At 42.4% G+C, this 27,734-nt stretch overlaps 1 long non-coding RNA gene across 1 annotated transcript; it reads right to left on the minus strand.

The window, feature by feature from the left end:
• Positions 1 to 184: 184 nt before the first annotated feature.
• On the minus strand, positions 185 to 27,734 carry LOC141107237 (uncharacterized). The gene is made up of 6 exons (XR_012235830.1): positions 27,673 to 27,734; positions 1,755 to 1,879; positions 1,604 to 1,656; positions 1,084 to 1,143; positions 880 to 961; positions 185 to 642 (listed from the first exon to the last, which is right to left on the minus strand). It is a non-coding gene; the product is annotated as an uncharacterized lncRNA (long non-coding RNA).

The following is a 27,734-nucleotide window of genomic DNA, read 5'->3' on the forward strand; positions in this document are numbered from 1 at the left end:
AAAACTACAATTATAAGGCCTTTAGTAAGTTAGTAACAATATATGGACTAGTTCATTTAGATAAACATCACACAAATCTAACAAGGAAAGCAAAACTCAAGAAAACAATTATTTCTGAACAAATTTTTTTATTTTTAACATAAACAAAACAAACAAAAAATTAAAATAAAAAAAAATTAAAGTACATTCTCCCCCAACCTGGTGACCAGTCGCTGTAGGGACATATTAATCCCAGACAACTGGTCACCAAGGTACCGCGTAGCCTCCAGGTGTCTCCTGAGGCTACGCTGGTTCCTCTCCAGAGCCACATAGTGACGGAGCTGCCGGCGATTGCGAAGGGCAAAAGATCGAGCCTCCGGGTTACTTCAAATTGTCTCTCTTGGACCTCCACAATGCGCCGCAGATAATCCGTCACATGTGGCTCTGGAGGGTGGGGGATGTGTGCCTCTTCTGGAGCGGGTAAAGGATGCACTGGGGAGGAGGCAGCAACAACAATGGGTGTGTCACTGTCCAGGTGGGGGGATGTTGAAGGGTGGAGGACTGTAGAAACCACTGGGGACTCGGAAGGACAGTCAGTCCAACCAGATGCGGGCAGGTCCAGGCCTTCGTCCACAGGGTGCAGTTGCAGGATGAAGACTTCACCTGTGAAGAAAAGAAAATACATTAGATGATCAGGGACATTGAGGAAATAACAAGCACAGGTCACGCTAACAGGAAGACTGGAATCAGCTGCAGAGGGGAACTAATATAATTAATAATTCCAGCTAAACCGAAGCCTTGCAGAATAAATCACAAGCTATTCTAGACAAGGTATGCCATCAGCATTTCATATTTAAAATACTATATTTGCCTGGAAAATACAAAAAAAGTTATGCTTACTCCCTGGATCTGCCGCGTCTGGCTGTTCCCCCAGCAGCCTCTACAGGGCAGGTTTCTTCCACCTCCTGCTCAGCCTCAGTAGCTGTTGATTAATGATAGAAAAGAACATTACAATCTGCAGTGTACAACAATCTCACACATTAGTACAAGAACATTGAAACATGTATGAGATCACTCAGCAGATACCAGCAAGATTATACTAACTTAATGTGGGCGTTGCTGCCTCAGCCTCCTCCTCAGTCTCCCCCTCTGACTGGATGACACCTATTTATAAAGGAGAAATGATGAACGTTAATAAACATAAATAAGTATACTGTAGTGTAAATAGATAAAATTAATTATCCATTAGCATGGCAATACAGGGCAGGTCACTAACGTTTATCTACAAGGCAGGGACATGCATTCACCATTTAGAAAAAATCATTAAAAAAAAACAAATACGAGGCACTTACCTGTCCTGGTTCCAGTGGCACCGGCGAGTGCTAGGTGCACCGCCACTGATCAGGCGCTTCAGTTCAGAGCGGCGACGTTCTGTCAGATTACGTAAGTTACGCAATCGCTTGCGTTACCTGACAGAGCGTCGCAGAGGCTCTACCTGTCACTGCATGAGCGAGAAGCAATGACACTGGAATCAACAATGGAAGGCTGGACAAATGGAAAAGGAACTACTGTATTAGTGTCACTACTACAGTACTTACTGCACATTGATGACTACAGTACTTACTGCACGTTGCTCCTCCGCCCTCTGTCTTCGACGGCGCTGGGCCTGGAGACGATCTTTAAATAATATCAAACACATCATGGTAAATGACTATGTCGCATCGCATGCTTGACAAAAAAAAATGTCCTGCACACAATGCAATGCTGACACCAACCTTGATGAGCCAGCAGCTTTGTTATCTCATCCTCCCCTACAGCTGCTAAGAGCTCCTACTCATGGGGGTGGAGAGATACCTGCTTTCCTCTGCGCCCCGACTGCCTGCGCTTACGCGCTATGGAACTACAAAACAAAAAGAGAAGAGAAACGGGTTCCACAATTAAACTACAATTGTAGAATGAACCTGTAGAATGAAACAATGCAAATGGAATTTTTGGATTAGGCACATTTTTTCATGTAGCACAAGGTTTGCACATTTATTTATTAACCAAATTTATTGTAAGAAAAACGTATGCTTTTTTGGTGCACAATAAAAAATAAGACAGGATTGGGACTGTACCGAGTAAAATGTCCATTGTGTCCACTCCAGTCCACCTTTCTATTACGCGCTTGTGTGGGTGAACTGTGTATAGTGTAAAATTTCCTTTCTTGTTTCTTTTGCAAAGCATTAACCCACTTGCAGATGTGGACCCCCCATAGTAACTAAACATATGGCGGGTCCGCAAGCTGGTTAAGTCCAGCCACCGTAACACGTTTTATATATATATTTAACTTTTTTATTTTTCAATAACAAAAAATGTAAAACCCAGTGGTGATCTAATGCCACCAATAAAAGCTCTATATGTGGCGGGAGAAGAGCATAAATTTCATTTGGGCAGTACATCGCAGGAGCGTGCAGTTTAAAGCTGCTAAATAGCAGAATATGGTGATAGGGTTGAAATAATGACTTAGAGTTCCACTTTAATTGTTTCTGTTTTTTCTTACCTGTGTACGTATCAATTGTTCTATTTAAATTGTTTGTGCTCCTTTCTTACCTGTGTACGTATCAATTGTTCTATCAATCTGTATCTAGATGGAATTTGGAACTGCTGAATAATCATTACATGTTCGCTGATGAGAAACTCTTTGTACCTTAACCTCATTTGGTAATGCCGATAAGATTACTGCTTTTGGAACTGCCTATAAAAGAAGTAAAGGGAGCAGTCCTTTTGGGGATGCTCAGAACTTTGATACAGACATACCTGACTCTGTGTCTTAATTCCTATATGAAGCAATAATTAGACAAAGCAATATAAACTATAAGCAACTTGTTTAAGAGTTGCCCCTAACATTTTTGGCGCCTGAACAGGGACTCACCGATGATACTACAAGAGGTGGACGAACGCGGCTGACGGAACAAAAAGACAGGCATTCCGGGAACCACAGATCAAAAAAAAACCTGCGCAGGTAAGAAAAAGCTTTATTTTTCTTATATTCTGTGCTCCCCTGATTTGTGCCTATCCGTTCTGTCAGTTACGGTTCTCCTGGTTTTAAAACACCAGCCTCTGTAGTGGTGAGTCTAGAATTACTGCATATTTTAGTTTATATTGCTGGAATTATTTGTTTGTTTTGTTATCTGTGTTTGTCTTGTCTGTCTTGTTGAGAAAGTGAATGAGCCTTGTCAAGGATGGTATGAGTTAGAAGGGGATTGCCGAACTAAGCAACGGAATGCGCCTTACCTCACACGATTGGGAACCTGAGGGCTTGTGAGCTTGGGGGTCTGACGCTTATGCTTAACCTCACATCTAACTCATAAACCATAGACGGGTTGAGAGTATAAGCCCTGTCTGCTCCATAAAGCAGGGATAAGAGTGTATGAGAGGGTTTCCCAGATACGGGGAGGGAATAAGGTCTCAACAAAGTCCCGAGATCTAGTCGGATACCTGGCCACTTAAAGGAATGCTTGTATATGTTGTAGCCGCATTTTTGTATATGTTGTAGCCGCATTCTGGTTTGTTATTGGGCTAGCATATAAAGTAATTATTTATTATTGGGCTAGCATATAAAGTAATTCGGTTTCAGAAATCTCATTCCGGAGAGGTTTCTAGAATTCTAGCACCCTAGGAGGAAGGCAACGAGGAACTAGTGTAACTTAGCTGGTTTGCTATTGGGCTAGCATATAAAGTAATTATTCATTCTTGTATATGTTGTAGCCGCATTATATTGTACACTAAGTGTCCCACACGCTACCTAGGCAGGACTGTTAGAATGGGCCAGAGGAACACAAAACCCCGTCAGGGAATTGTGGCGCACTATACGGTGCCACAGATAATTAAGAACATTTATGGGAAAACCGAAGCACAGGACTTAAAGGATGTCCTTCGTAAATTTAAGGTGAAAGGAGCAGCGGGCTTAGACCCGGATGTATGGAGTGAAATAAAAAGGGACAGACAAGGAGAGGTGTTAGAGAAGCAATGGATGCGTCAGGTTCAATGCTTAATTAAGGTCTCAAATAGAGCGAAAGAAGAGGGGTGGAAGTATAATCCAGATTGTGATGGTTGGGATATGAAAGATAGAAGAACAAAAAATGTTGAGGCTCCCAGCTCAGCCATCCCACCCCCATACACTGACGTAGAACGCAAACCACACAAGATATATCCGGTACTTGAGGGGAGAGGATGGGTTTGTCAGGATTGTGGAGCACAAAACCCAGAATGGGCAGTAGAATGTGTGCATTGTGGGGCACAAAAACCTCATCCAGAAACTGTAGCTCCCGTACGCACTGATACACGCATTGTTCAGGTAAACAATCCAGAATTTGGACAAGCAGCCCATCCAAATGCCCCGCCTACTGTCACTCGTAGAATGCAAATAAGGACTTGGGCACCATGGTCGGCAGACACCCTTATGGCATTAATACAGAGCGCCCCAGACCCGGTAGCAAAGCCAGCTGCTTTTTGTAGATTTGTGACACAGTTAATGAATGCACATGAAGCGACCTGGCAGGATGGGGAGGATCTATGCAGACACAAAATGACTCTGACCCTGTTTAACCAGTTTATGACAGAAATAGGTCCACACAGACCTGCAGGACAAGTTGATGGGGATGGCAATTTAGAGACAGGACATGTCAGACATATAGACTCAAGGGCCCCTTTTATTGCTAGATTAGAAGCTTTTTGTCAGGCAAAACAACAGGAGAGGGGGTCCATATCACCCATGAAGCAAATGCCAGGACAGACTGTATCGGAATTTTACTTATCTATGGAAAGTATGATGGCAGATGAGGGATTGGACTTGGCCCTGCCAGTCACAATCCGAGCCTTCAATAGACAATTTATGGAGGGATTAATTCCACAGATAAGTGAGAGACTGAAAGCCTGCACACCAGAGTGGAGGGCAACTAGAGATAGAGGGACGTTGTTACAAAAAGCGCAAGGCATAGAGGCGGACTTAGCAGAAACCAAAGGGAGGAAATCTCATGCTATCAACGCACTCGGGGGTCCCCAAGAGCAAGGTAGAGGTTCCTTTCGCAAACCCCTTACCTGTCACTACTGTAACAAGATTGGTCACATCAGACGCAACTGTAAGAAAAGAATAAGGGATGAAGGAGAGGAAGGTGTTGATTCTCCAGTTAATCAGAGAAGGAACCAGCCCAGGGACAACAAAAATAGTCATATCAGGCAGCAGGGAGATGGTCCACGAGCATGACTCACCCCGGTTTTAGAAAAATCCAAAACAACAATGCTTAAGACAAATATAACGGTTGGTAATAAGAAAATCTCTTGTTTAGTCGATACAGGAGCTTCACGCTCGTTACTTTCTGACTCTGAACTACTCCCTGGCCAAAAATCACCTGACACTTTACTAATAACTGGATATGATGGCATTTTAGCCGACGCCCCGCTTACAAAACCTCTGAAAGTTAAAGTAGGAAACCACATGTTCCTTTCACGCTTTCTGGTATCCAGAGGAGCCCCCACTAATTTGTTAGGAGCTGACATTTTGCAGAAAATAGGAGCTAACATTACCTATCACCCAGATGGCACTGTCACCTTAGCTATAGGGGATAATCAAGAACACATGGAGATGTGTAACCTGATACAATACCTAGAGGAGGAATCGGAATTGTCCGGCACACCTCCTTCAGACTTAGATCAGATTTTGTCGTCCCTTCCAGGAGAACTATGGGAAAAACATCCAGCTGATGTTGGACTTTTGCCCATACCTCCGGTTACCCTACAGCTGATTCCAGGAGCAGTGCTTCCCCAACAAAAGCAGTATCCACTTAGTGCACCCCAAGAGACGGCCATAGAAATGCAGGTCCAATCCTTCTTAAAAAGTGGAGTTCTAAAAGAGGTAAAATCACCGGCAAACACTCCCTTGTACCCGGTTAAAAAGAAATTAGTAGCCGGTAGTCCGGTTAAGTATAGAATGGTCCAAGACCTTAGAGCGGTCAACAAAATACTAGCCCCGATGACACCTTTAGTACCCAATCCACATACATTACTGTTACAAATACCATCAACCAGTATGTACTTTACGGTTATAGATTTAGCGAATGCTTTCTTTTCTGTCCCGCTTGCTGAAGAATGCCAACTTTGGTTCGCATTTTCAATAAAAAATCGGCAACTAACCTGGACACGCCTACCTCAGGGTATGGCGCATTCACCTACCTTGTATTCGCAAGCATTGCAAACGGTGTTGGGAGAATGGGTACCACCAGATTCCTGTGTATTGTTACAATATGTGGATGATTTATTGTTATGCTGCCCTGACAAAGAAACTTGTTTGGCCACCACCCTTAATTTGTTGCGATTTTTGGCAGAAAAAGGTTGCAAGGTTAATAAGAAAAAGTTGCAAGTGTGTCAGGAAAAAGTTATCTTTTTGGGACATTGTATATCACAGGGTACGAGACATCTCACTGAGGAGAGGGTTCAAGTGATAAAGGGAATGTTACCCCCACGGAATTTCAAACAATTGCGTATGTTTTTAGGTATCGTGTCATATTGTAGACAGTGGATACCACATGCTAGCGCTTTGATGCAGCCATTATACGATTGTTTGAAAATTGTACCGTATATGCTTACAGAAGTAGCTTATGAATCGTTTGTCACTTTGAAAAAGTTGTTGATTTCTGCCCCGGCTATTGGTATACCAGATTACACCAAGATATTTAATCTGTACATTGCTGAGATCACTGGACACGCCACAGGTGTTCTGACACAGGCACATGTAAAACAAAGACCAGTCGCTTACTTTTCAGCAGCATTAGATCCAGTATCTAGAGGTTCACCGTCTTGTGTACGGGCGGTAGCTGCAGTGTCAATTATCATAGATAAGTCATCAGAGATTGTTCTAGACAATCGAGTCGTAGTGCATACCACACATGACATACATGCAATCTTGTCTCAGGTACAGCCCAAACACATTTCAATGGCTAGGCAATTAAGATTACAGTGTACTTTACTCTTACCTCCAAATGTTACTTTTCAGCGCTGTACAACCTTAAATTTGGCCACCTTTTTGCCTCTTCAGTCACCAGATTTGGCAAGGGGGAATGATAGTACTAATAGTACTAGTGAGAAAAGAAATGAGGACACTGACACTCTTTTGTTTAAAGAAGTAGATCAGCACGATTGTTTTCAGCTCATGGAACAGGAGACAATGGGATTTCCACATGTTACAGATGCACCAATTTTAAATGCTGAGCACACCTTGTATATAGATGGTAGTAGGTTTGCTGATGACAAGGGTAAATATCACACAGGGTATGCTGTAGTGACTGATACGCAGGTAATTGAAGCACAGGCCTTACCAGCCCACATGTCAGCACAGGAAGCAGAATTAAAAGCTTTAGAACAAGCCCTAGAATACTTAAAAGAACGAGAAGGGAATATTTACACTGACTCTGCCTACGCTTATGGTGTAGCGCACGATTATGGCCACATATGGAGGGCTAGAGGTTATCTGACAGCAGCAGGTACACCTGTAAAACATGGAGAAGGGATTAAGAGAGTCCTGAACAATCTTCAAAAGGTTAAACGAGTAGCCATTATGAAGATAGCGGCACACACGAGCGCAAAAACAATTGAGGCAAAAGGAAATGCATTTGCAGATTTGACTGCAAAACAGGCAGCTCTAGGGGAAGGAAGCCCTGAGACCTTAGCAGCGGTAGAGGTGAGTATCCCAGAACCAACATGGCAGCAGCTGAGTAAATTACAGGAGCAAGCAGGGGAGAGCGAGAAAGATAAGTGGGTCAGGATGGGAGCAGCACCAGACCTTGACAATGTATGGAGGGAAGGAGGCAAAATATGCCTGCCTGCCTCTCTGTACCCAGCAATGGCAGCGGCAGTTCACCTACCCACACACGTCAGTTCCAATTCCATGTATAGGATTGTGAACCAAGGATGGCTCGCCCCTGGATTCAGTAGCACTGCAAGAAACTACTGTGCAGCCTGCCAAATCTGTCTCCTGAATAACCCAGGACAGAGAGTAAAAACCCCACGTAAACACCAGGTCCGGGCCCAATACCCCTTCCAGAGACTGCAGATTGATTACATACAAATGCCTAAGAGCGGCCCTTTTGAATTTGTCCTCGTGTGTATCGATTTATTCTCAGGTTGGCCCGAAAGTTATCCAGTAAAATCGGCTACAGCTAAAGCCACAGCTAAGAAACTGATCACTGAGTTAATACCTAGGTTTGGTCTTCCTGAAACCATAGAATCAGATAGGGGGACACACTTTACAGGAGAAATCATGCAGAATGTGATGACCATGTTAGGGGTTCAACAAAGTTTTCACACCCCTTACCACCCACAGAGTTCAGGATCAGTGGAGAGAGTAAATGGGACAATAAAGTTAAAAATACAAAAAGCCATGCAAGAGTTAAACAAGCCTTGGCCAGAATGCCTGCCTTTGGCTTTGTTCTCTATAAGGTACACTCCAACAGGAAAGACAGGATTATCCCCATATGAGATACTTTTTGGGAATGCACCTAGATTGGGTTTATACTTTCCACAGAGTATGCAATTGCAATGTGATAGTTTGACTGCATATGTGATACAATTACAACAACGTCTAACTAAGATCCACAAAAGTGTGTATTCTTCTCTTCCAGACCCTAATTCAATAACAGGTACACATACTCTGCTACCAGGGGATTATGTATATGTGAAGAAACACACCAGAAAGACATTGGAACCCAGGTTTGAAGGTCCTTACCAAGTACTCTTGACCACAGCCACCTCAGTAAAGCTGGAAGGAAAACCTACCTGGATACACGCATCACATTGCAAGAAACAACCCGAGAAAACAACATGATGAAATATCTACTTACATATTTTTTGTTGAAGATTGTTGTTTTACAAATATATGCATGGACTCCTGGTATTAATGTACTTGAAGTAGACGAAACAGCAACTTTCGAATGGGCTATAGATGATCCTAAAGTAGCAAATTATTATTGACAAAGGTAGACTAGTACATCTTTCCTCACAGATACAACAGGATACTGCACCACATTGGTGGGATATATTTAGTGGAATGTCTTCTACAGCAACCAATACCTTTCACTGGTTGTTAAGTCCAATGGTAATTATTATTCTAATATTAATATCACTTACAATCACGAATATATGTGTATACAGGAAAATAAATAGGAAAATTAGGAGAATAGACAGGGCATACCGATAAATGTGTATTGACATCACCCTACTCCTATAAAACTCCTCTTCTTGAATTTTAAGATGTTGGTAATACCTAGGGGGATGGGTTCTACCCCTCTGACAACTCGCGGTCAGGGAAAGGACTCTGGGGAAAAACTGACTAGAACTTATTCATGAGGACCCAGGGGGAAGGAGAGGATGATGTCAAAGGGGGAAATTGATAGGGTTGAAATAATGACTTAGAGTTCCACTTTAATTGTTTCTGTTTTTTCTTACCTGTGTACGTATCAATTGTTCTATTTAAATTGTTTGTGCTCCTTTCTTACCTGTGTACGTATCAATTGTTCTATCAATCTGTATCTAGATGGAATTTGGAACTGCTGAATAATCATTACATGTTCCCTGATGAGAAACTCTTTGTACCTTAACCTCATTTGGTAATGCCGATAAGATTACTGCTTTTGGAACTGCCTATAAAAGAAGTAAAGGGAGCAGTCCTTTTGGGGATGCTCAGAACTTTGATACAGACATACCTGACTCTGTGTCTTAATTCCTATATGAAGCAATAATTAGACAAAGCAATATAAACTATAAGCAACTTGTTTAAGAGTTGCCCCTAACAATGGCCTGGTCAGAAAGGGGGCGTAACCTACAGGTGGTCAGGTCAAGTGGAACTTAAAAGCACTTACTGCTCAGTTTAGTGATAACTAAGAACAAATAATGGGCATGGAAATATTCCTCTTAAAATGATCGTGGCGATAATATATAACATGTGCAACTGCAGACTATGTGTAGGCTAGGCACACCTATGCGCAAATTTGTTTTTTCACAGGAGGGAGGATAAATTAAAAATTATTTATTCCTTTTTAAAAAAAATTTCACTTAACTTTACTGACATCACATGTGATAGCAATAATATATGTTTATATGTGTGTGTAAAAGCAGTGCATTTTTGGAGCTTTTATCATTGTATAAATGACAATGGTCCCGAAATGACATCAAAAGTGTCCGATGTGTCCGCCATAATGTCGCAGTCACAATAAAAATCGCTGATCGCCGCCATTACTAGTAAAAAAAATTGTTAATAAAAATGCCATAAAACTATCCCTATTTTGTGGACGCTAGAACTTTTGCACAAACCAATCAATAAATGCTTATTGCAATTTTTGTTACCAAAAATATGTAGAAGAATACATATCGGCCTAAACTGAGGAAAACATTTTTTTTTATATATTTGTTGGGGATACTTATATAGCAAAAAGTAAATAAAAACCGCAGAGGTGATGAAATACCACCAAAAGAAAGCTCTATTTGTGGGAAAAAAAGGACGTCAATTTTGTTTGGGAGCAACGTCACACCACCGCGCAATTGTCAGTTAAAGCGTCGCAGTGCCGAATCGCACGGTCATTTGGTCATTTGGCAGCCATACCTCTGGGGCTGAAGTGGTTAAAATGTAAAAAAAAAAAATAATCAGACACGTTACTTACCGTTTTATGTCGCTGAATTTTTTGCGACAGGCAGTTGGGTCACGCCGATGGCGATATGTCTCCTCGACCTTCCTGGAGATCTCCTCCTACTTCTTCCGCTTCCACTCCGCAGTGGTTTCCCTGGAGCGGGGGCCACACAGCTGCATCCAGCAAGGAAGCGTTTCCCTTATAAGGACCTGGGACTCAATGTGAGTCCACATAAGGTTACGCTTCCTGCTGGTTGCAGCTTGTGTCCCCCTCCTGCGCCCATTTTTGGATGCTGCCTTAGTAGGCCCAGGAACGTCCTCCTCCATGCTGCTAGTGCTTTCATCGGTTGCTGCTGGTGCTGCCATTGCCATTATCTCTAAGCCAGACACAGCGTCGGATTTTGCGGCCGCACTTCCGCACTTCCGATTGAGAAACGAATGTGAAAGTTTGGTTAGCTGACTGCTGGGGCAGAGTAGACCAATGAGCATGAACGATGAAGATTCGACACAGAAACGAAAACATGCAAACGTAAATCTTTGGCTTATGGTGTCTGTCGAAAGTTAGAAGATTCGATGGAGCAGCTAAACAAACTGTACGATGCTGCTATCGTACATTTCCGGTCAAATGCATCCCGGAAAATTCGACCGGAATGTACGATTGCGACGTCGTACAGTTTAGCTGCTCCGTCGAATCTTCTTTGAACATTCGACAGACACCATAAGTCTTTAATGACAGATTCGACCTTAATTCATTTCGATTTTCGGACGAATGCAAGTTTTTAACGAAAAACGAAATAAAGAAAAACAAATTTCGGGAGTAACTAAATAAATGTATTTTTCGGACGAAAACTAAATTCCGGAAACAAAATATTTCAGTGTGCACATGTCTACTGATTATTGTTTTCTTAGGGTGAATAGATTTGATTTGCTTGTTCTCCTCTTCCTCTTTAGGATTTAGGGCTCTTTCACACGGGGCGGATCAGTGATGATCCGCCCCGTGAACACCCGCTTGCTCAGCGGGGATCGCTCCGCCGATTCCCGCTGAGCAGAAAGATGACAGGTCCCCCTATGGGGGATCGGATGATGACGGACCGTAGAGTCCGTCGTCACCCGATCCGATCCGAAAACGGATGGAAAAGTAGGATTTTCCTCCGTTACACTTTTCGGATCGGAGCGGGTCGGATGTCAGCGGACATGTCCCCGCTGACATCTGCCGCTCCATAGGGATACATGTATGTCCGTTTTTCATCCGAAAACGGAAGGATGAAAAACGGACATACGGATCCCTCGTGTGAAAGAGGCCTTATTTAACTAATTATATTTGCAGATGTGTGTGTGTTTATTCTTTGGATGTAAGGGATATCTTCTTATGCACAGCTATATTGAGCCTTTAGGGTTAATTTCCTCATGTGGGCAGTCTAACTGGACTCTCAGGCAGCCAATTAGATCATTGACTCCAGTATTTAGCCTTGTAGGATCCAGTACATCTCTAGCTCTGAAGAAAATCGCTCTGAAGAAAATCGCTTGACGATTGAAATGCGTCAGCTACATGCCCCCCCAACTCAGCAGCTACCTGGAAGCTATTTCCAACTCCCACCTACCAGATATTCCCCTCTCCCCCTTTTTTATGGTTGGCAAATGGAAGTACACTACTGGGACCATGTGCATCTCTAAGACTGTTGTATCTATTGATTGCTTCAGGGAAAGAAACATCAGCTGATTGTAATCTCATCCCATGAAGTCCTGCACGGGCGTTGAGAACCTGACCTCCGCTCAGAGTCTGTTCACTTGAGCTCCGCTAACAGCACTGCACGGCTGCAATGCTCAGCCCTTTCTGCGATAGCGTCGATAGAGCAGTGTGAGTTTTAGGCTCGGCGAAGCACTACTGTTCATTCATTCAACAGCCCTTGTAGCGGGATCCACATAACGACAGCAGTTACATACTATCTGGAAGGCATCACACATCTCAGTATCACCAGGGGATCCCCTTCTGAGGTGTCTTTCATCTTATGAGTGACAGTGCCTACAATCAGGTGAGACAAACTGAACTTGACTACACATGAAGATTTGTCCTCTGTAGAAACTCAGAGAAGGTATGTGCTTGTCTATACCTTTCATGTGGTGCATTCCGTGACTTTTTACAATCTTCCCAACACATGGGCAATTTAACAATCTATTATGATGCAACATTATTCAGGATTTAATTCAGTATAATTTATGAACTGCCAGAATTTTTTACCTACTACACTTAACAGCCGCAACGTGGGAGGTTTACCATCACTCTTTCTGATCTATTACTACTGTACAGAGACTGCCTCTTTAGTCATATTGTCCCAATTTTTCAGTAGCGGCGCTTATTTTTAATAATACTCTGGAACCAGCATTAATTAATGCTCTGGAACCAGTACTCCCCATACTGGGGAGATCTGGAGTGAATCAGGAGTGTGTAGGTGGTGTGTCTGTTGTTGCTATACTTAGCTGTTTTTATCATTGGTGGAGGTACCATGTATTGTTTATTTGTTTATATGTTCAGATTTTTATACCATTAACCAGTTGCCGACCGCCGCACGCCGATGTACGTCGGCACAATGGCACGGGCAGGCATAAGGACTTACCTGTACGTCCCTGCCTGCCCGTGGGCACGGGGTCCGACCGGACCCCTCCCGGTGTCTGCGGCGGTCGGATTCAGGTAAGGGGCGATCAGAGGTGAGGGGGAGACCACTCATTCGTGGCCACCCCTCGCGATCGCTCCTGGCAAATGACAAGCTTCCTCAGCTTCTGTAATGTAAACAGAAGCGGAGGAAGTGATGTCATCTCTCCTCGAGCCGGTCTTTTCGTTCCAGCGCCGAGGAGAGAAGACATCAATGTGAGTTTGCACAACACTACACTTACAGTAGAACATGCAGGCACACTTTTCACCCCCCAGTCACTCCCCGATCACCCCCCTGTACCCCCTGTCACAGTGACACCAATAGCAGTTTTTTTTTTGCATTGGTGTCAGTTTGTGACAGTTATAAGTGTTAGGGCAGTTAGGGTTAGCCCCCTTTAGGTCTAGGGTACCCCCCTTTAGGTCTAGGGTACCCCCTTAACCCCCCTAATAAAGGTTAACCCCTTGATCACCCCCCGTTGCCAGAGTCACTAAGCGATCGTTTTTCTGATCGCTGTATTAGTGACACAGGTGACGCTAGTTAGGGAGGTAAGTATATAGGTTCGCCGTCAGTGTTTTATAGCGACAGGGACCCCCATATACTACCTAATAAAGGTTTTAACCCCCTGATTGCCCCCTTGTTAACCCTTTCACCAGTGATCACCGTATAAGTGTTACAGGTGACGCTGGTTAGTTAGTTTGTTTATTATAGTTTCAGGGCACCCGCCGTTTATTACCTAATAAAGGTTTAACCCCCTAATTGCCCGGCGGTGATATAAGTTAAGTTTTTAGGGTCAGATAAGGTCTGCGTTGCCCCAGGCAGCGTCAGGTTAGTGCCAGTACCGCTAACACCCACGCACGCAGCATACACCTCCCTTAGTGGTATAGTATCTGAACGGATCAATATCTGATCCGATCAGATCTATACTAGCGTCCCCAGCAGTTTAGGGTCCCCAAAAATGCACCTGCGTTTTGCCCCTCGGCCCAGCCCTGCCCAGTCCACCCAAGTGCAGTATCGATCGATCACTATCACTTACAAAACACTAAACACATAACTGCAGCGTTCGCAGAGTCAGGCCTGATCCCTGCGATCGCTAACAGTTTTTTGGTAGCATTTTAAATCAGTCGCTTACAGTCAGGAGCTTTTTTGCCTGTGAGTCTCACTAGTGTACCACTAAATTTAGAGGCCAAAATGGCAAATTGAAGGTACACTAGTGAAGAGGCCTACACGTTTCTGAGTGTGACAGATAGTGAAGAGGAAGTCAGTCATCTGTCAGATTCAGGCTCAGAATACGAACCTGTAGACAGCAGCAGCTCCATGACAGATAGCTCTGATGACGGAGTTGTGGTCCCTGCCAAGGTCAGGCGTACCAGACCCCAAACTTCTTCTTCTGTCTTTGATGTGCAAGAACCGCAGGTCCCTCGTATGGAGCAGAGAAGTACTAGCGCGCTATTCCTTCTGGTGAACTGGCAAGCACCAGCGGCCTAGTACACCCTAGTCGTACATCCAGCACTGCAGTAACACTTGGTGACGTGGCGAGTCCCATAAGTGCAGTTCAAGCTGGTGAGGTGGCAAGCACAAGTAGTGTCCCGCTGCCACCAAGAAGAGGAACACAGGCCCGTCGTGCCCATAGTGCCCTTCCTGCTGCATTCGCCAATCCGAATTGTGAACCCACCACTTCTGCAGCACCCGTACTTCCCCCATTCACTGGCCAACCCAGCATTCATGTGGAAACAGTTGATTTTATGCCACTTGATTTTTATTTGTTGTTTTTCACCGAAGATCTCTATAGATCTATTGTGGACCAAAGCAATTTGTACGCTGGTCAACACATCGCCACTATTCGCCAGTTCTCCCTTGCCAGAGATTGGAGACCAATTACGGTCTCTGAATTTAAGATCTTTCTGGGCTTTTCCCTCAACATGGGCATAACCAAAAAGAGTGAGTTGTGGTCATATTGGTCCACTGACCCAATTCACCATATGCCCTTGTTCTCTGCCTCCATGACCAGGGCACGATACGAGCAGATCTTGCGGTTCATGCACTTCAATGACAATGAACTCTGTCGTCCTCGTGGAGACCCTGAATACGATCGGCTCTACAAAATTCGGCCCCTCGTAAACCACTTCAACCAACATTTTGCAGACTTGTTTACTCCCCATCAAGTTGTCTGCGTTGATGAGTCGCTGATTAAGTTTTCTGGCAGCTTGTCATTCAAACAGTACCTTCCCGGCAAGCGTGCCAGATACGGGGTCAAGATGTATAAGCTCTGTGACAGGGCCACAGGCTATACATGTAGTTTTATGGTTTATGAGGGCAAAGATAGTCACGTAGAGCTGACAAACTGCCCTGACTACATAGGAAGCGCTGGCAAGATTGTGTGGGACTTGGTGTCACCATTATTCGGAAAAGGGTACCACTTATATGTGGACAATTATTACACGAGCGTGCCACTTTTTAGTCACCTTTTTGATCAGCAGATTGGCGCATGTGGCACCATGCGACTTAATCGCCGGGGCTTTCCCCAGTGGCTTGTAGATTCCCGTCTTAGGCTGGGGGAGAGAGCCTGCTTGCAGTGTAATAATTTGCTTGCTATGAAGTGGAGGGATAATAAGAATGTTTTCGTTCTTACCTCCCTTCATGCAGACACGACGGTCCAAATTACTACGGCGACTGGTGTTGTGGAGAAACCCCTCTGTGTCCACGAATATAACCTCAATATGGGAGGGGTGGACCTCAACGACCAGTTGTTGGCGCCATACCTAGTTGCCCTTAAGGGCAGACACTGGTATAAAAAAGTGTCTGTATACTTATTTCAGTTGGCTTTGCTGAACGCTCATGTGCTATACAGAGCTTCAGGACGGACTGGATCCTTCCTTAAATTCCAGGAAGAGATCGTCAGAGCCCTTCTGTTTCCAGATGGTGCTCAACCTCACCTTCCCCAACCAAATGCAGTAAGCCGGCTGCATGAGAGGCATTTTCCTTATGCCCTCCCGCATACCCCTACCCAACGAGCCCCCCAAAGAAAATTTTGTGTCTACAGAAAGCGCGGATATAGGCGTGACACCCAGTATTATTGTCCCTCCTGTCCTGACAATCCTGGTCTTTGCATTGGTTAATGTTCCTACCTTTTGCGGGAGGATGCCCCCATGCTTTGGCATATATATATTTTAGGCACATGTTGCGTTAAATGTTTTATTTTTTACTATTTTTTTTTGTATTTGCTTTGCAGGTATGGTAAGTCTTACTGTTATACTGTAATGTTACTTTGTTTTATTGTTAACCATCATTTGCTTAGCAGGTACGTCATTCAGTTGCAGCGCGGATTTATTTATCTTGACAGCAACAGCGTTTGCTCCCACGATACATTAAGCCGTGACTCCAGTGCTGTCGGAGGTGATTTCACCACCACAGTTACATACTTCAGCATATATGCTGAAGCGTGGGGGCAGCAGTGGGCGGAGGAGCGATTTGCTCTTACCTTTTACGGGAGGATGCCCCCATGCTTCGGCATATATAAACGGTGCATGTATGCCCATCATTAGAAGTGGGTGGATGAAGGGAGGTATTCTAATGGTGGGCATACCCACCGATCAATCTCTTTTTTTCGTTCAGCCCACAGGCTGCATGAAAAAAAAGTTTACAATATATGCCCAACAAGACCAGCAACGTACTGGTATGTTGCTGGACTTTGAGTGGTTATACCAGAATGATGCCTGCAGGTTTAGGTATCATTCTTTTCAGCCAGCGGTTGTTTTAATGTGAAAGCAATCCTAGCGGCTAAATAGCCTCTAGACTGCTTTTACAAGCAGTGGGAGGGAATGCCCCCCCCCCCCACCGTCTTCCATGTTTTTCTCTGGCTCTCCTGTCCCAACAGGGAACCTGAGAATGCAGCCGGTAATTCAGCCAGCTGACCATAGAGCTTATTAGAGACCAGAATGGCTCCAAACATCTCTATGGCCTAAGAAACCGGAAGCTACGAGCATTTCATGACTTGGATTTCGCCGGATGTAAACAGCGCCATTGGGAAATTGAGAAAGCATTTTATCACACTGATCTTGGTGTGGTCAGATGCTTTGAGGGCAGAGGAGAGATCTAGGGTCTAATAGGCCCCAATTTTTTTTAAAAAGAGTACCTGTCACTACCTATTCTATCATAGGGGATATTTACATTCCCTGAGATAACAATAAAAACGATTAAAAAAAAATATGAAAGGAACAGTTTAAAAATAAGATAAAAAAGCAAAAAAAAAAAAGCACCCCTGTCCCCCCCTGCTCTCGCTCAAAGGCGAACGCAAGCGTCGGTCTGGCGTCAAATGTAAACAGCAATTGCACCATACATGTGAGGTATCACCGCGAAGGTCAGATCGAGGGCAGTAATTTTAGCAGTAGACCTCCTCTGTAAATCTAAAGTGGTAACCTGTAAAGACTTTTGAAGGCTTTTAAAAATGTATGTAGTTTGTCGCCACTGCTCGTTTGTGCGCAATTTTAAAGCACGACATGTTTGGTATCCATGTACTCGGCCTAAGATCATCTTTTTTATTTCATCAAACATTTGGGCAATATAGTGTTTTTTATTGCATTAAAATTTTAAAAAGTGTGTTTTTTCCCAAAAAAATGCGTTTGAAAAATCGCTGCGCAAATACTGTGTGAAAAAAAAATGAAAAACCCACCATTTTAATCTGTAGGGTATTTGCTTTAAAAAAAATATATAATGTTTGGGGGGTTCAAAGTAATTTTCTTGCAAAAAAAAATTATTTTTTCATGTAAACAAAAAGTGTCAGAAAGGGCTTTGTCTTCAAATGGTTAGAAGAGTGGGTGATGTGTGACATAAGCTTCTAAATGTTGTGCATAAAATGCCAGGACAGTTCAAACCCCCCCCCAAATGACCCCATTTTAGAAAGTAGACACCCTAAGCTATTTGCTGAGAGGCATGTCGAGTCCATGGAATATTTTATATTGTGACACAAGTTGCGGGAAAGAGACAAATTTTTTTTTTTTTTTTTTGCACAAAGTTGTCACTAAATGATATATTGCTCAAACATGCCATGGAAATATGTGAAATTACACCCCAAAATACATTCTGTTGCTTCCCCTGAGTATGGGGATACCACATGTGTGAGACTTTTTGGGAGCGTAGCCGCGTACGGGACCCCGATAACCAAGCACCGCCTTCAGGCTTTCTAAATTTGTAATTTCACTCCTCACTGCCTATCACAGTTTCGGAGGCCATGGAATGCCCAGGTGGCACAACCCCCCCCCCCCCCCCCAAATGACCCTATTTTGGAAAGTAGACACCCCAAGCTATTTGCTGAGAGGTATAGCGAGTATTTTGCAGACCTCACTTTTTGTCACAAAGTTTTGAAAATTGAAAAAAAAAAAAAAAAAATGTTTTCTTGTCTTTCTTCATTTTCAAAAACAAATGAGAGCTGCAAAATACTCACCATGCCTCTCAGCAAATAGCTTGGGATGTCTACTTTGCAAAATGGGGTCATTTGAGGGGGGGTGCTATCTTGGCATTTTATGGCCTTCGAAACTGTGATAGGTAGTGAGGAGTGAATCAAAAATTTACGCCCTTAGAAATCCTGAAGGCGGTGCTTGGTTTCGGGGCCCCGTACATAGCTAGGTTCCCAAAAAGTCCCACACATGTGGTATCCCCGTACTGAGGAGAAGCAGCAGAATGTATTTTGGGGTGTAATTCCACATATCCCCTTGGCATGTTTGAGCAATATATCATTTAGTGACAACTTTGTGCAAAAAAAAAAAAGTTTGTAATTTTCCCGCAACTTGTGTCAAAATATAAAATATTCCATGGACTCAACATGCCTCTCAGCAAATAGCTTGGGGTGTCTACTTTCCAAAATGGGGTCATTTGGGGGGGGGTTGTGCCATCTTGGCATTTTATGGCCTTCAAAACTGTGATAGGTAGTGAGGAGTGAAATAAAAAATTTACGCCCTTAGGATTTCTGAAGGCGGTGCTTGGTTTTCGGGGCCCCGTACGCGGCTAGGCTCCCAAAAAGCCTATTTTGGGGTGCAATTCCACATATGCCCATGGCCTGTGTGAGCAATATATCATTTAGTGACAACTTTTTGTAATTTTTTTTTTTTGTCATTATTCAATCACTTGGGACAAAAAAAATTAATATTCAATGGGCTCAACATGCCTCTCAGCAATTTCCTTGGGGTGTCTACTTTCCAAAATGGGGTCATTTGGGGGGTTTTGTACTGCCCTGCCATTTTAGCACCTCAAGAAATGAGATAGGCAGTCATAAAGTAAAAGCTGTGTAAATTCCAGAAAATGTACCCTAGTTTGTAGACGCTATAACTTTTGCGCAAACCAATAAATATACACTTATTGACATTTTTTTTACCAAAGACATGTGGCCAAATACATTTTGACCTAAATGTATGACTAAAATTTAGTTTATTGGATTTTTTTAAAAACAAAAAGTAGAAAATATCATTTTTTTTCAAAATATTTGGTCTTTTTCCGTTTATAGCGCAAAAAATAAAAAGAGGCTCTATTTGTGGGAAGAAAAGGATGCAAATTTTGTTTGGGTACAGCATTGCATGACCGCACAATTAGCAGTTAAAGCGACGCAGTGCCAAATTGTAAAAAGTGCTCTGGTCAGGAAGGGGGTAAATCCTTCCGGGGCTGAAGTGGTTAATAAAGTATTCCGTTTTGTATTCTTTTCAAGACCTGAGTGTTCCTCTCCGAAGAATCTCTTTTCAGACTCCTAGTCTCCTCTTTTTGTTACATGGTTTCATATGATTCAGAGGAACTGGCCTGGTAGCTAATTTATTCCCAGTTAGCAACCAGACAATAGGTTTTTTGGGTCTTTTTTCAGCAGATCATTGATTTAAGGTGTGTTTTTAACACAGATACTATTGGCTGGCTGATACCCTTACTAGTTAGGAGAGACCTGACTTCCCCCCTTTTTTTTATCATATGGTCGTGGGAGTGTCATGGTCTGGGGCTGCATGAGTGCTGCCGGCACTGGGGAGCTACAGTTCATTGAGGGAACCATGAATGTCAACATGTATTGTGACATACTGAAGCAGAGCATGATCCCCTCTCTTCAGAGGTAAAGATGATGGACTGGCCAAGCATGTCTCCAGACCTAAATCCTATTGAGCATCTGTGAGGCATCCTCAAACGGAAGGTGGAGGAGCGCAAGGCCTCTAATATTTACCAGCTCCGTGATGTCGTCATGGAAGAGTGGAAGAGGACTCCAGTGGCAACCTGTGAAGCTCTGGTTAACTTCAAAAGAGTTAAGGCAGTGATGAAAACAAATGGTGGCCACACAAAACATTGATACTCACTGTTGTTGCCAGCGGTTTAGACAGTAATGGCTGTGTGTTAAGTTATTTTATGTGTACTTGAAAATATCCAAGTTTAAGAGGTCCTTAGGGGGTGATCCTGCAGAACACGTCGATCTCTAAGTTTTAAGAATATTTGATGAAGTTGGTTGATGTTATGAACTCTGGATATGCAAGTTATGATCAATTGAATTCAAACAATTGTCCTATGGGATATATTTTTTTATACATTGTGACATAAAAAATTATTGTTGTAATAAGGCTTTTTATATTTTGTAGTAACATGTTTGACCATTCGAGCAGTGGCGGCTGGTGCTCAAAATTTTTTTGGGGGGCGCAAACAAACTGAAAAAATCTGAAAAAAGAAATCCATCAATTGCAGCCACACTGTGCCATCAAATGCAACCACTGTGCCCATCAAACGCAGCCACTGTGCCATCAAACGCAACCACTGTGCCCATCAAACGCAGCCACTGTGCCATCAAATGCAGCCACTGTGCCCATCAAACGCAGCCACTGTGCCCATCAAACGCAGCCACTGTGCCATCAAACGCAGCCACTGTGCCCATCAATTGCCGCCACTATACCATCAAACACAGCCACTATGCCCAACGCAGCCACTGTGCCCATAAATTGCCGCCACTGTGACAAACGCAGCCACTGTGCCCATCTTATGCAGCCACTGTGCCCATCTAATGCAACCTCACTGTGCCCAATCTAACGCAGCCTCTTACGCAACTATATGTGCACAGGCATGTTTTTTCAAAACGTAAAATTTTATATGTTAAAAAAAAAAAAAAAGAAGAAAGAAAAAAGAAATACAAACGCACAAGTAAACTCATACAGCAAAGCAACCCTTACTGCTCATATTTAGCACTGCTTGTGTGTGACAGTCACTGTGTATAAAAATCTCCTCCTTGATTACTGCTGTTTGCCCCTAAACCAAACATGGAACAAAACTAGTACAATGTGTGTAGCCAGGTTGAGCTATAATCAATCCCTTTCTCCAGAGCTCTTTATTTACATTGATTTTTCAATTGATTTTTCTCCCTGCTCTATCCTTTACCCACACAATCCCTTTTTATATACAGCAAACAGCAAAGCTGATCGGTCTCTGGTCCTACCTGCACATACTGTCCTCTGTATGATGTGTCAGTCCACTCCTCACCATTCAACACACTTCAATAGGCAGCTCCTCTATCCCTCGACTAGGAGCTGTACACTCACTCTGCTTCCTGGTCTGAGTCATGTGGTGTGCACATCAATCCCATCATGCTCCACACCGCTCCTCTCCTGCCTCATCCTCACTTAAACAAAGCAGCTCCTGCCCATAGTATACTATGGGCGGAAGCCGATCGGCGATTTGGATTGCGCCGCAAGGCGGGACAAAAACCCGCAAATGAAGTGCCACATCTGCAATCTTGTGATTGACGTGGCGCTTCCCATAGTGCACTGTGTCCGGTGCACTTAGTTAAAGGACATTTTTTTTTCATGTATTTTTTCTTAAAGGGGCCGTTTTAAACTTTTTTTTTGTTTTCTGGTGACTACGGGGGGGGGGGGGGGGGGGTAGCGCCCGGGCGCCCCTTATGGATGGGCATCACTGCATTCGAGGCATATGTAAAGTCCCATTAAGATGTAATTATTTAACAATACTTATCACTGTATCTGTTAAAACATAATTTGACTGTTAAAGAGCTGTTGTCCCCATCCAGTGCCATTCTCTAGGATGGGAAGGGGGCTATCTGACAGCCCTCCTCCTTAAGTGGTACCCCCCCCCCCCCCGATTACAACATGCAAACACTGGGCAATTATTCCTGCACCTAACTACTGATAACAGAAATCTTTCATCCCACTGGCTTTCAATACCGGGCATTTTTTTTTCTCCCACTGACCACTAACGCTGGTCATTTTTTCCTCCTCTATGTAAGACATGTATATATTTAAATGTACAGACAGATGCAAGTTGGTAACAGCTGGACCTCCATTTACATAATAAAAGGAAAATCCTCATAGATTGAAAGAATTGAATTGATAGACTTTTCCTCTGCTAATTTTATTCAAACGGAAAATGCAAATTACAGTATATAACCGAAACACCAAAGTCTTATGTTAATTGGTAAAATTAGTAATTGTTAATTGTATTCTGTTATAAAAAAAACTACAGCACTACAGCTTCCCTTAAAGTGTTATTAAACCCACAACAGTAAAATATGTCTTGTTATATTCACTGTGGAACTTAAGGGGTTAATCCTCAGCATTGTGTAAAAACGCTGTTTTATCCTGTATGCACAGATTCTTCCCCTCCTACAATGTCTATCTGGGGAAAGCCAGCTAGCACACAGACAATAGCCAACCTGCACATGCTCAGTTGTGTCTTTTATGCTGGAGAGAACATTTACTTGTTTTTACTTGTTCTCAGAGATAGCCAGGTCACATGATATTGGCATCACACATGTGGGCATGTATACAGGCTGCAGTGGAAATCTCCTCCTACCTGAACTCTCAGCACTGAAACTCTGCAGTTTATCACTGACCTTGGTATACAGATCAGCCAAAAAGGTAGATAGTGGCAATATTTTAATGTAAAAAGAAGATTTATAAGCTGTGGGCACTGTGGGGAGGAAAAATAACTTTTTTCATACTGGGTTTAGTAACACTTTAAGCTGGGTCAACATGATCTGAATATCAGCCTGTTCAGCAGTAACTGTCCGACATTTGGACAAAGTGTACAGCAGCCTGTCTCACAACTGTCTTCTGTCAAATGGGCATGCAGGAAAACCAGAATCCGACCAGCAGCCGATCAGCGCTCGCAGCCAATGGCTGCAAGCACTGATCATTGTGTTCTGGCACAGCAGAGTCTCCCGTCAGAAAACAAAGGCACACCAGGGGAGATCCCAGCACCAATATAGCTTGTGTTAGAACAGCAGTTCTGACCGTTTTTTTTGTTCAGCACGCTGAGTTGAATAAAAAGTGTGTGCACCCAGTTTTGATTGTTATTATCAATAAATGAATACATGAATAAAAGGTCCAGAGTATTGTTTAACAACAAGATCAGAAGTCTTTGTCTTATCAACCAGTCAGCTTCCCCTACATCTTTGTAACTTAGAAAACCTTTATTCTACCATCATCTAAATTTCCTGTGTGTATTCTGCCATCATCTACAAACTATTGTATATATTTTTGAAAATTGATCGATCCTGACGTGCTGATGGCTTATAGACCCTTAAAATGGCAGGACAGCACAAATACCCCCAAACCTCTTTTTGGAAATTTAACAGTCTGAGGTAATTTTTTTGTCACAATTTTTTAAAGAGAATGAAGAAATTCAATAACATTTTTGAATTTTTTTCACAATTAGTTTTTTTTTAAATTTTTTTTACATACTGTCACAAGTGCTGTATAGCATCGTCATGTAACTGGTGTGGCGGTGATCAGGGATACTGACTGGTGATAGTATGTTAAAAAAAAAAAAAAAAAATTATTCAACTTTTTAACCGTTTCCGGACCAGCTGCCGCAGTTTTACTGCGGCAGGTTGGCTCCCCTGCCGAAACCACGTAACTATACGTTGGCTCACGGGGTCCGGATAGCAGGTGCGCGTCCGCTGTACAGTGGGGGTGCCGATGCTTGTGGCTGACGGTCACAATGACCGCCAGCCATGAGTGATCGTGAGCTGGAGACACAGAACAGGGACGACTGTGTGTAAATACACACTTCCCTGTTCTGTTCTGACAGGAGTGACAGGTCGTGTGTTCCCTTTAGCTAAGAACCACGATCTGTCACTTCCTGTAGTTAGTCCCTCCCCCTTCAGTTAGAATCACCTCCCAGGGAACACAGTTAACCCCTTTACCGCCCCCTAGTGTTAACCCCTTCACTGCCAGTGACATTTTTACAGTAATCAATGCATTTTTAATCGCACTGATCGCTGTATTAATGCCAAAGGTTCCAAAAATGCCTCAAAATTGTCCGATCTGTCCATCATAATGTCGCAGTCATGATAAAAATCCCAGATCGCTGCCATTACTAGTAAAAAAAATAAAAATAAAAATGCTATAAATTTATCCCCTATTTTGTAGATGCTATAACTTTTGCGCAAACCAATCAATATACGCTTATTGCGATTTTTTTTACCAAAAATATGTAGAATACATATCAGCCGAAACTGAGGAAAAAAAAATTTTTTTATATATTTTTGGGTGATATTTATTATAGCAAAAAGTAAAAAATAATGCGTTTTTTGCAAAATTGTTGCTCTTTTTTTGTTTATAGCGCAAAAAATAAAAACTGCAAAGGCGATCAAATACCACCAAAAGAAAGCTCTATTTGTGGGAAAAAAAGGACGTCAAATTTGTTTGGGTACAACGTCGCACGACCGCGCAAATGTCAGTTAAAACGACACATTCCCGAATCGCAAAAAGTGCTCTGGTCAGGAAGGGGGTAAATTCTTCCAGGGCTGAAATGGAAAAAAAAAAAAAATTCTATTTTTTTAACATACTTTCATAAGTAATTCACCATAGTGACAGTGTACTACTTTGGGGGGGAGTGGTGATCAGGGCCACTTTGTACCAGGAGCCTCAATCAGCTGTATCCAGTGGAGCTCTCTGCACACCCCTTAGCTGAATGACATACATGTACATGATCTAGCCTGCCCATGCCACCCTGACACAGAAAATGTACTGTGGCCGGGCGGCAACCAGTTAAGCAAAATGGACTTGTTCAATTGGACTTCAATTGTTGCTTGTTGTCGATTTGATCTCACCCAGACTTATGGTATCCATGCACACTTTGATTCATTTGTCCGATCTATGTTCATTTCGATCAAAACGATCTAATTTGCAATTATACAGCCATAACTTTCCTTTTGATCGATTTGGACTACATTTCAAATAGATTCAATCAAACTGAGTGGACGGTTCAGGGCAGAATATTATTTATCCTTTAGCATCAAATGACAGCACTGTTATGCTTTGTTTATGAATACCATAATATTCACATTCCGATTATGAAATAACAGTAGAAACAGGAATGTGATTGATAACTTACGGTCATAAATTAACTATTGATTGAATTCCATTTCCCTGTGTGCCATATTAATCAAATGGGTTGTCGACTATAGATCAATTATTCCTATCAGAAGAGCTTAATCAGAAAAAATATTCATCATTTATCAAAGCATGTATGGTCACCATTAGGGTGTTGTATGTCTGAGAATTGTTGATTGTACCCTCAAGGAAAAACAAATAAAGATTATTTAGGGAAAAATTAAAAACAAGAACAGCCAACGAAGTCAGAAGTTATGACTTGCCCAGCAAGAATTGCAAAAAAGACAAAACAAATGGCAAATAGGGTAATTGTGCATAGAGAAGATTGTTGCTGCCACCTAGTGGTCCTCACAACGCAGTACAACACTGGTTTAATTAGTGTTTATGTCTTTTGTTTTTTGTTTTTTATAACGATCTTGCTATGTTAAGTTAAATCACTTGTTAACATCAGTTATTTGCTAAGAAACGTTTTGTATTGTACTATTTCCAATATGAATGTTGAGCACAGCAAAGCTTTATTATTTAAGTGCCCATTTCATGACATATCTCCAAAATAAGAAGATTACAGTAAAACCTTGGTTTGAGAGTAACTTGGTTTGAGAGTGTTTTGCAAAACAAGCAACATGTTTTAATAAATTTTGACCTGATATACAAGCAATGTCTTGATATACAAGTAGAACAGATATATGTATAAACGGACTACCAATAAAAGACCAATGGTCTAAAGAGTAAAGCCAACCTCTCACCTCATCCCAAAATAATAGAAAAAATTGGAGAATTGCCCGAGGGATTTTGCGGGTGAGAGGGGAGGAAGAGGTACACAAAGGTAGTGATCAATAGTAATGACTGATTGGTATAGATCAAGTGATCATAAAATTGTAAAAAATATATATAAACTTTATTCAAAAATTGACACAATAGGAATTAAAAACAATGGGTATGTCATACAACTGTTGCACCAATATCATGTTAATAAAGGTTCTATACAAAGAACCACATGCATATATGATACATTTTAGAGACCTGACATATTTCGGAATATCAAAGATGTGATTCCTTCTTCAGGGGTTTCCTGTGAGGTTGTATGATATAATCTAGAAAAGTACATGAATAGAGTATACCAATCAAAATAATTTCAAATGTATCAAGATGAAATATAAATAATCAGGGTACATAGAGGGGGGGGGGGGGGCGCTCTGGGAGAAAAGAATAAAGAAATAATTGATGATGGTAGAAAGACTTACACACCGCTATGTTTGTTTATATGGATCAAAAGTTATGCTAAGTTCCACAAGTAGTACTCCAGAATCCGATCGCCTCGATGCCAATTGAGGGTGTTGCATGAAAAATAGACCAAATTATGGATGCATCTATTTATCATTTAGATACTGTATGAGGCTCCTTTCATCTATATACATGAATGGCAGCATCGCATCACAGGTCCGTCAGGAGTGCAAGGCCCATGGGGTCCACGAGGAACAGCATAAATAATTAGGTGCAGGATCCTAAGTGTAAATATAATATATAGTATATATTAGGATTTATATAACTAAGGAACTATGTAACTATAGGGTATTCCATTGGTAACAACTAGCAATGCAAAGAAGCGTAAGGAGCGTGAGGTAATGATGTGTATGCTTGTCTATACCCACGAGAGGGGCATTGAATACAAGGGGTTAATGAGAAGATCAACTTGATCTCTAATAGTTGGTATATATTAATTGGAAGGGGGGGGGGGGACAAGGGAAGTATCAATGAATTAAATAATGTGTGTATAAATCATGAGCGTATGCAGGGGAACTGCAGGATAAGCTAAAATAAGTCAATCACAAAAAACAAGTATATATTATATATGTGCACTGAGCATAGCCCAATATGGAGCAATTCAATTAATTATACAGTGCAACTCTAGATTTGCACACATCCCGATATCAATGTTTTAGTCATGACAACCATAGTTGGTTGTATAGTTACACTACCTTAAAGGGTTGGTTTGCAGCATGAATGGACGGAAGAGTGACATACTTACTATATGCTGAGGATCTGTAAGAGGATCAGCCTGCTCCTTGCTCTGAGGTTCGGGTGTGAAGC

The sequence above is a fragment of the Aquarana catesbeiana genome, linkage group LG09, assembly GCF_042186555.1.
Source record: "Aquarana catesbeiana isolate 2022-GZ linkage group LG09, ASM4218655v1, whole genome shotgun sequence".
Taxonomy (NCBI): Eukaryota; Metazoa; Chordata; class Amphibia; order Anura; family Ranidae; genus Aquarana; species Aquarana catesbeiana.